Below are 11,002 nucleotides of genomic sequence, written 5' to 3'. Positions count from 1 at the left end.
TCATGATAAATTCCAGAATTCAATTTATCATGCTGAATATTGCCAACTGGTAAATAATATTACTGGTAGTTTACTGTCTATAAATTGTAGACAGATAACAGCTCTGGAATGACTAGTATCATAAGGTATTGAAACGATATGGCCACAAAAGTGCAATTTATAGGCCAATAAGAGAACAATGTAAATTTGAGACTATTACTATGAGTGCTTTTGCTTGCAGTTCTGAATGTATTGCAACTTAAAAGGATACTACCTCTTAGAATGGACATAAAATTTAAAGTCTCAAATTTGTTGAACAATATTCATCAGTTGGACTAACCAGGTGTCATAGAATCTCCATTAAACTAAGTAATTATTAAAACACACTTCTAAGCATGTTTAAAAATTACTTAGTTTAAAGAATTATTACTTAGTTTAATGAATTATTACTTAGTTTAATGGATTTATTGGATTATAGAGGGATTCTGTTGTATAGTTATGACACCAAGAAAGTCCACTGATGACAAAAAACTCATTCTAACCAAGTTTAAAATTTAAATTTTTTTGGTCATCCTAAGAGGTAATATGCCTTTAAGAACTTAAGAAGTGCAGATGCTTCCATCAAACAAGTCATTGATATCCACCCAAAAATATCAGATTTAAGATATTAAATACTGTAAGATTAAACTGACTGGGTAAATTGGGCAGAAGTATGAGAAATTTTAGACTGAAGTACTGAAGTCCACTTGAAGATGAAAGAAGTTTATGATATTTATATTAAACAAGATGAACTAGATCAACCACTTTCCATCTAATAACTTTACTTATTAACCTTATCTTGTCTGGCTTACAGACACCAAGAAGTGGGTGGATCTTACCATCTCACATGTCCATGAACCTTGCCTTTGTGTACAAATATCACCTCAAGCAAAAAATCCTGTCAAACTCAAAGCAAAATTTAAACTTTCAAAAATAACATTGAACTTGAAGTAGCTGTATCAATTCACTGCATTTATAAACTTCTGTGATACAAGAAAGGTGACTATTGCAGTCAAGGTATAAAACACAGTTCTTAATAACATGATATTGTGAAGATGACTGTGTAGATGAATTTACACTTTAATATGCCTGGCAATAAAAGTTCAGAGTTTCTGAAAACTTAATCTAATATAAACAGCAAGAAGCTAGAAAATCTCGTTAATTCTACTATTTCACGTTTAATTAAAACTCTTAGACATAACTGACAATAACTATTTTGACTACATCAAATATTAATCAAGTGGCGCTCAAGTCTGTTAGAATCACTCTCACTTGGCGTTCCTGATATTTTTTGTCTGTGATTCATGCCAAATAGTTCACATGACCTGAATATCTGTATGATTAAGATGAAATTAAACTCTGCTAAGAATGCAATTAAGCATGATGTCAGATGGCTTTCATTAGAAGCTAATAGTTAATAATAATAATAATAACAACAATATTTCAGTCCTTGTGAGATTTTACGGACTCCTTTGATTCTTGAACCAGATAATTTGAAACATGCCTGTAGTCATGTACAAGAGACATAAAAAATAGAAGAATCTGTAAGGTTCAATGCAAAGAGTGATGAATGGTTTCTGCTAATTTTCCATAGTCAATTAATGCGCCATCAGAGCAAACAACTTGTAGCACATTTTTCAAATTTTGTCCTTATATAGACATTAGGACAGACTATAAATTAGATTAAGTCCATTGAGCCCTCTTAGTAAGGTTCTACAGTACATTCGGTTATAGACCGAAACATCTGTCTTCATTCCAGCCTCTGATAGCTATTGGACAGATGTCAGCTGGTGTAGAAACAGCGAAATGGGGAAATAGGGACATTCAGGTGCAGGGTTTTTAAACCTATTTAGATACTATGGATCTGCAAAACCCAGGTATATTTGGAAAGATGAATATTTAAAACTGCGTGTTCAGCCAAAAGTTCAAAGGTCACAGTCACTTGATACTAACAAAATGAAAGTTACTGTGATGCCCAATAACAATCACTGTAAAGGTAAATGAATATTTTGTGTAAAAAATGCCCATTTAACAGGGCCTTTTTTTTCTGTCTCTACTCCAGCTGACAACTGTCAAAATATCCATCTGGAATAGAGGCAGATGTTTCAGACCAAATTGTTTGTTTAATACATGATGTCATTTGCTTGATTGGTTGCTGTTGGTGCTGATCTCCATCGGCATGTGATAGTCCGATGACCTTGAATAAGTCATCTTCACTCATAATTCCAATCGACCCAGCTGTAAATGGGTAGAGATAATCTGGGAAAGATCAATCCCATGAGGTTTTATCAAGGACCAGCTGGTAGAAAGGGTCTTTTGTAAACCTCAGTTGTTATCCTTATAAAATATAGTTGTTTCATTCTTTCTTTCTAAAAATATCAAACCAAGTTGGTTGCCATGGCTGACAATGTATTATAATTATATTATGAGGTTTAAACAAATACTGAGAGTAAATTAATGGAGACATTAAACTATGGGCAAGATAAACAGGTTTTTCAAAACAATTATTTTTAATAATTTCAAATGACTTGACACCTCTATACAGGTGAAATAATGAAAGAGTAGATATACACCTAACTAGCCTGGTGTCAGCATACACCAATGAGTAAATAATACAGCCACAATGCTGTTACGCCCAAAATTAATGGTTGTGTGGCAACCATCCAAATATTTACTATTTCTCACTGGTCATTCAAGTATAAAACGATCTGAACAGACGTCCTAAAAATTCATGATGTATGGTTTAAAGGCTGTCTATCTTAATTAAACCGATTCCAAAATTTTAGATGATGAAAGCTGAAATCTGCCACATACCAAAATTTTTATCAAAATCTGACAACAAAATTAAATGAAGCTTCACATATCTTATTTAAGGGCAAAATTGAGCTAACTGCTGAAATGGTGAAATCATTGGAAATAACTGGAAAGAAACATTACATTCTTCATATGATTGCTTCACAAAACCTGACAAAGACCTCATGAATGCATGTTAAACTTCAAAGCACCAAAAATATAATCCAAATTATTTCAAAACAACTATCTCTTTTAAGTCCAAAATAATTGGCATAATTAAAACTAATTTGTAAAAGAAAGTTTGGTTGGAATTTCGCTTCAGCTAGCAAACTTAGGTAGCATGTTGAGAGGTAAAAGAGAATGAAAACAATAGTCATTGAGCAGTATTTATCTTAGATTGCCTATCTCTTTGACACTACATACTTTCTCTGGGTGAATTGTCTTGATAAGAGTAAGATAACATCGCCTTAACATAACAATATTAAACCATAAATATCAGAGGCTCTGTGTATGCACTTTAAGCATTTTTGGCCAGAATTCCATTGCAGGAAGATCCCATATCATCTTCATTCTTGGCTGATACAATGTACTTGTTCTGCATCATCAAGTATTATGAATGCAGCACAGAACTTTGTAATCAGGGCAAAATGTGGTATCCATAAATCCTTTATGATGACATTTTTAGGCTTTTATCAAGGTTAGATGGATATTAAGAATTCAGAAATAAATTTGATGCCAAGAACATGCCAAGAACAAAAATTTGATGCCAAATGAAAATTCTATATTTTAAGCATCAAGATACTTTAAACTTTTCTTCAACAAAGTCAATATACTAATGCATGTTAAATTTAAATTATCTACCACTAAATTGCATGTGAGTTTGAATCCTAAAGGCAAAACTTTGATGCCACTGTCTGTGCTTCAATCGTGTTGAGAAACTATCAGCTCTAAATTGAGTGAAGACAAAATTTGATTCTTCAGGACCTAAATTACCTCCAATTGGATGCTCTCAGTGAATATTATACCTAATATGGCAGTCTGGATTGACCTATTTACTAATACACCTACATCAGAATCATTAAATTACATCAACTTGTCAGGATGCTCTCAGTTAATTTTGGTCCCTATTTATTCACAGTATAACTTGATCACTATCTATTCACTATTCTGTACCTTGGCCTGTGCTTTCGTAATTTCAATTATATCTTGTTACTAAGGCTCTTAAATTATATTAAAAGGATGCAGAACAGGATGCTCCGAGTTAATTTTGGTCCTTATTTAGTTACTCTAACCAAGTATGGAAGGTTGGCTTGATTTATCTACTAAAACACCTGCATCAAGTGTCATTTCACAACAGCTTTACAGGGGAATAATAACTGTATTTAATATCAATGAAAGTTATTTTAGATAGTATCGACTATAAAACCATTGTCAAAATATCATGACATTTAACTAAGTCTATTATCAATTAGTCTAAAATTCCTGCTTACAATACCATTGTATTTATTATGCACTGTAATTGGCCGGCATTTAGTCATGAGTCAGTTTAGAACAATCCTAGGGGACAGGTTATAATATCAAATTTATTCTGATTGATATAGATAATGGATTTCAACCTTCCTAATGGAAGACTTATAAATATTTCATGTTAATTTTTAGCCTACTTAATACAAGACTCAAAATATTAGCTATAATGGACAGAGCCTATTCAACTGAAATTTATACCCTGTTTTTTTTATTGATAGTGTTGCTGATTCAAGAATAATAGTAACAATGTTGTATTCATACATTGAAATGTATTCAGCACAATCAAAGCATATTAGTCTCTACTCAATTTATTCCATATAAAGCAAGTTTTTATGTGGAAAATTATCCTCCCGGGCCTGTGCTTTTGTAATTTCAATTATATATTGTGCTTACAACAACTTTCATCTAAATTTCACATCAACTATTGTCAGTTCCTTTAATTGAAATTAGAAATAATTTTGTTTCGTTACATCTTTTTAGTTTCGTTACATCTTTTTAATCTCCATTGGAATCTAACAAGATTTATACCAAGGTTGTGTACTGGTGACTGGTACAAGCACTATTTATACCAGCAAATCACACATCACTCTCCAGCCAATAAGAATCACTTTTACAAGCACGTATCGGCAGTCTCAAAATTCGTCATAATATCGGAAGTCATATCGCTATACTTTGGGTTCTGCTATCCCATAATTCATAGTGGATATTTAAACACAGATTGTGTGCACTGTGATTGGTTGAAATGTCAACCTTTGTATAAATCGTTTTAAATTACAATGTAGACGGAAAAAAAAAAATAATGAAACAAAATTCTAATCTAATTCTAATTAGATTGTCACTAACTGTGCACTGAAAATGAATTGCAAATCCATTAACTTGCGCATTATTGCAACAAAATCATTCAGATATTGGAATTATTGAAGAAACTCTTCAGAAATCCAAAACAAAAACACAGAATTGTTGCCAAAATCTGTTACATACATAAACATCTGATTTCCTTTTGACAGCATGAGTCACAAGAGAATAAAACATATGAAGTTGAGGGTGTTTTTTTTTTTCCTGCAAGATTTCTAGTAAGCTATCTAAATAACACTTCAAAATCTCTTTCTCCCAGTATTTCTATCTGCTTCATAATTGTCACGTTTAAATGTGCCTCTTGAAAGAGTCTAACTTATAATTAAATTGTGCACACTATCAACGTTCCCAAGTGAATCGAGACCTGTTTCTTCTGCCACGAGGTCAGAAAAACCACAGATGTAATCAACAGAAAATATATTTTAGTGCTACAGATATTTGGCATATACTTCAGATAAAGTTACCACAGGTTACCTTGACAAATAACTGTCACGAGTCTCATTTCTCACACCAGATGAAAATATCCTGCCCTAAGAGCTAGTAGATTGTGACATGATAGCAGTGTGCCAACACTCAAAGGTACTTAATAAACCATGTTTTTTTTTCATCTTTCTCATAAAAGAGATCATGAATTATTTTAAACAGAAGTTCAACTTGTTGGGTCTTGTCTAGTATTAAAATTATCTTCTATTTAATCTCAGATCTTGGAAGGATACAATAAGCTATATTCATGACAGCGATCATGCATGCATTTAACTGATTAAAGGGACTATAGAAAGGTTTTCTAAATTTCTTATGTGTATTGTGCACCGTTACAATTTTCGATCACATGTCTGTGGTTCCTGCAATTCCACGAAAACTATGATCTCGACAAAGTCACTAATCTGAAAATATGCTTTATCACATAAGGCCCTTCCTGATAATTGACAGCATTAAACACATAGTTTTAGTGGAATTGTAGGAACCACAGACAACTGATTGAAAATTTGAATGGTGCAAATTGATGCTATCAGTGTCCCCAATACGCATAAAATTTTTAAAAAACCTCTTTACAATCCCTTTAAGGTTACATGTGAATAGAAATTTAAATTTTAACAGGAATAGTTAGCTTGAACCTAATAGAGCAATCTTTGGTCTACAATTTCCCAAAACCATTCAATTTTCAAGTCAATTTGAAGAGGTCAAAGTCAGAAACAGTTAACATATGGAGCAAGATGGAGGATAACTCATCAGTACCCTCTTCTATTTGAACTCCCTGAGACCAAGCCTCATTTAACTCTCATCAATATCATACATCACATGTTAGAGATATTTATGACATTTCTCAAGTCTCCAAGAATGTAATGAAGCAAGTTAGTTGGGTTAGGAAGCATACTGTTAATCATTCAACTCAGCTATAGAAAGGATTTTTATGAGAATGTTTGTGTTGGAGTCCAGCTGAGCCTTCAGTCAGCCCAGGGTTTGTACTTAAAAAGAAAAATAAGTCATAAAAACTTGTGAAAGTTGAAAGTGTAAGTCTTAACGATATCAACGTCTGTTACTATTCTAAAGATTATTATTGTTCAATATTTTGACAGTTCCAGTATTAGTCAATGACATTTGAAATTTCTATAGCTTGGTAGTAATAAATAACCAAAGCAGATCAAAAGGAAAATTTATGATTTTTTTTTCTATTGTTAGATAAAGTTATATTCTGGTAACATTTTAAAAGTAATCAATTCCGAAATATTATGCAGATTGCATGAATTTATTACTTTAGTACCAGACAAATTTACTTATGTACTAATTTAAAGGGACTGGTGCACCATTCTTTTTGACGAATCATACTTTAGCCAATCAGTATAGTGTTCACAGCTCACTGTCAAAATTTGAGCATTCATATCCATGTGTGGCCAGAATGATCTGTGTTTGATTGTTAAACTACGATATTCTATAGAAATAGTGAGTAAAATTCCTAGTTTGAGATATATTTGATAGAATTATGCAATTTTTGTACATTTCTTCAAAACTCAAATCAACCCCCCCCTAAATGGCGCATCTGTCCCCTTAAGCATTGCTCCATACTCAATCAATAAGTTCTTAAAGGGTATTGGGTATTTCTATATATACTTCAACATAACATGCAGAAATGAAAAATACATGAGCCTATGTCTTTTCTTCTAAACACAAAATGGCCCAAAAATTACCATAAATATCCATTATACCACACTAAAGACAAAAACTGATGGTGCAAGCGCACTAATTCATAGAGTGGCTCTGTCACTATGTATGTCTATGGATAATTACTGAATTACAGCATAAAGCTTGGAATAGACGAGGTACCGTGTCTGGTGCAGTGTTTGGAGCAGTGTCTGGCGTGGTGTATATTGTTGGATTGTGGCTAGAAGTGTCTAGCATCACTAATGCTGCACTGTACCAGACACAGTACTTCTTCTAAATCCAGCAGAACACCAAATGAACAAAAGAAATAAGACTCACCTTTTTGGCTTCATTGTTCATCTCCAGATTCTGTCCATGTTGCGGACTCATGCTCGACCCGTTGGTCACCATTGGACTATGAGACATCAGCTCTTCCGAACCTCGCTGAAAAATACAAAGATATGACCATTAAGAATCTTGGTTTAGAATACGTAATTGAGGCCTCCACACTTTTCTCTTTGAAAATTTAGTAGAGAGTAAACTCAACCTGAGTCATATTACCCTTCATTCAACTTGGTGTTTTCAAAACTCTACACTAATAATATGGTTCCTGAAACTCTACACAATCACATAAAATGTCATCTTACTTTTCAAACAGCTGTATGCCAAAATGAGGAAGTTGAGTTAGTTATATTCCCACTGTTGCAGTCTGAGCTATATTTACAAACTTTTAAATCACGAAAAACTTTTCAAATATGTATTCCATCTTATTCCTAACACATTGGGTACTGATACTGAACTGAAACTTTTCAAATTTTAACTGATAAAAGCTCAACAAGAGTTTAAAAAACCAGCAGACGCATTCATTTGAGCTCAAATTACAGTAAATTACAAAAACATACAAATTTCAACAACAAGCACAAGTTTAATGATGATGTGTTTTTCAGTCTATAAGTGCTGATCAAGATTTGAGAAGGAAGTTAAAATGGTAGAGATATCATAAAGAGGATATAAGTTATGAAAGATTATATAAAGATATAAATATTGATAAATAAGATATAACTATTCAAGTAATTTAGTAATAAAAGGACTTCCTATTTCCTGTATTTACTAATCATGCTAATCTAGGTACCATCTAATTGTAAACTCATATTACCTAATACAATTATCATGTTTTTCTTCATTATAAACTGATCAGTTTATACTGATTGGTTTTCAAATTGTCAACAGATTGATTGTTTACAAAACCTTTGTCTCAAATTGGTCACCATATCATGCAGACTGATCGGTTTACATTTGGTCTCCAAATTGTCACTCAATGCAGACTGATCGGTTTACATTTGGTTTACAAATTTTCACTCAATGCATGCATACTGCTTGTTTACAGATTAATCAGCTTGTAATTGGCTATCATATTGACCATTATAGGCTATACAGATCTGTCAAGTTTACAGAATACAGCAATACTTTTCATGTGAACATGGTGAATGAAATATTGCTTGTAAACAAAACGATTGTTGACAGCTTGCAAAATTGACAGCATGTAGATTGATCAGTTTTAATGTCCACTAGTGTCCAGAGTATCATGTCATCAAGAATCTCAATATAGCTGATCATTGACTAAGTCTCTAGACACTGGTCAGGTAATGGACACTTGAGAGGAGAAGAAGAGTGCAATAAGATACATATGACCATTAGAGAATGAGATTCGAATTCATGGCGGTCATTTCCAATGTAGCCAGTTAACTGACCTCTTCAGACAATTGTCTTGACAAATAAAACTTAGTGAACCTTTACATTTACAATAACTGATTTCAATAATTGAACTAAAGAATCCCCTGAGCAACCCTGATACAATCAATTCTGTAGCCTGACATTAAATCAATGTTAAATATCACATAATGTCTGAAAAATAACAGATAAATAAATGCCAAGCAATGAAAATGCCAATAATGAAATTAAACAATTAAAAAATAACAGATGATTGTATAATAAAATCTTAAAATGTCAAAATTGGAAGTAGAACACAAGAGATTTCCTAAAATCAAATTATTTTCAGGCATTTACTCTAATTAATAATCCTGATGAACAAAAATGAAATAGTGGTTTGACCTTTTAAAACCTGCTACAGCTTCACATTTAACATAAAGCTCTAAAAACTATTATCTAGTGGTTGTTGTCAAAATTTGCATTTGTAGTTGGACTTTAGTCTTGAATTGAAATATCCATTTGATAATCCAGAATTAACAAACATGCATTGAAAATTTAAACAATTCTAATAATCAAACCAAATGAGAATATCAAAACAGCCATTGTTGATATGTTATAATAAGAAATTCTATAACAGATAGGAGATAATGAAAATAATCACTATGTCCATGTAAATGGCTGGTCAGGATTTAAATCAGGTATACTAATAACTTGGTAAATCTAATAATAAAAAAAACATAGTTCATTTCACCTGTCACCAATACAATCTCTGTTACAATAATCACTTTTCTAACAAATCTATATAGCAATCAATACCAACAAAATATTTTTACTGCTGCACAGTACTGAAACACCTAGACTGTTGGTAACAGATGTACTTCACAAGTCATGTCTGTTTCTATCAAACAAAACTTTACAAATGTTTCAATTGCCTACCAACACGTGGACGACTCTACCACGATGTCATTAGAAATATTTTAAATCAACGAGCATCATGTGACATTATTAATTATCACAAGATATTTCAGAAGAGGGTTTTACTATGTCATTGCATTGTTGACCTAATTTGACTACAGTCTAGGAAATGACGTGGGTTTTGCATCCTGCATGGCTGAAAAAGCTTTACGTTATGCATTGACCACCAACAGTGTAAACGTTTTAGAACTACCTATTTTTTTTATAATTTCTAGCAATATGTTGCATATTTATGCAGTATTTAAGTCTAACCAGCATGCATTCAAGCTTTTTATTCATTGAGGCATAGCTCAAATACAGTACACAAGAAAAAAACAGAATAAAAAGAATTTTCAAAGTCAAAGCACATACATATTTAGATTCATATCATGTGATGTATAAGCTAATGCAAAGAATCATTGCAGAAGTGGTATTTTTACAGAACAGAAAACAAATCCAAAAGCATCTTTCATGTGGTTTTCATCAATATCTATAAAAAGCATGAACAAAAAGCCAATCGTGTGATAACCATGTATTTCAAATGAACAAAAGTACCAATAATTGACAATTGATGTAAATGTAATATGTCTGTAAAAGCCAGACTCAATTAAATAAAGTGACCGCAAACCAAATAATTACACAGATATATGCATAATTATGCTAGGTATTCATCCATATTAAGTCTAGATATTTCAACTAGAATCAACCAATCGTGTGAGCAAAATTTCACTGAAATAAATTTAACAATGACATAATAGAGCCACTGGTCTGCTGAATGTCAATAAGTAATAATAATGAAATATAGATTTTCCTTTTACAGAAATAACATTTCAACCTGTTTCCTAACCATTATTAATAACCAATAGTTCATTTCCGACATTATTCTACTATATAAATAATTATAATCAATCACCTACAACTGACAAAAACAAATCAAAAGCAATATGGCACACAGACAAAGAAATTATATCATTTTATTATAGTTCAACTAATGCAATTATGACTG

This window comes from Lottia gigantea (assembly GCF_000327385.1).
Source record: "Lottia gigantea unplaced genomic scaffold LOTGIsca_35, whole genome shotgun sequence".
In the NCBI taxonomy this organism is placed as follows: Eukaryota; Metazoa; Mollusca; class Gastropoda; family Lottiidae; genus Lottia; species Lottia gigantea.
The sequence above is the reverse complement of the archived record's forward strand: the minus strand, read 5'-3'. Positions refer to the sequence as shown.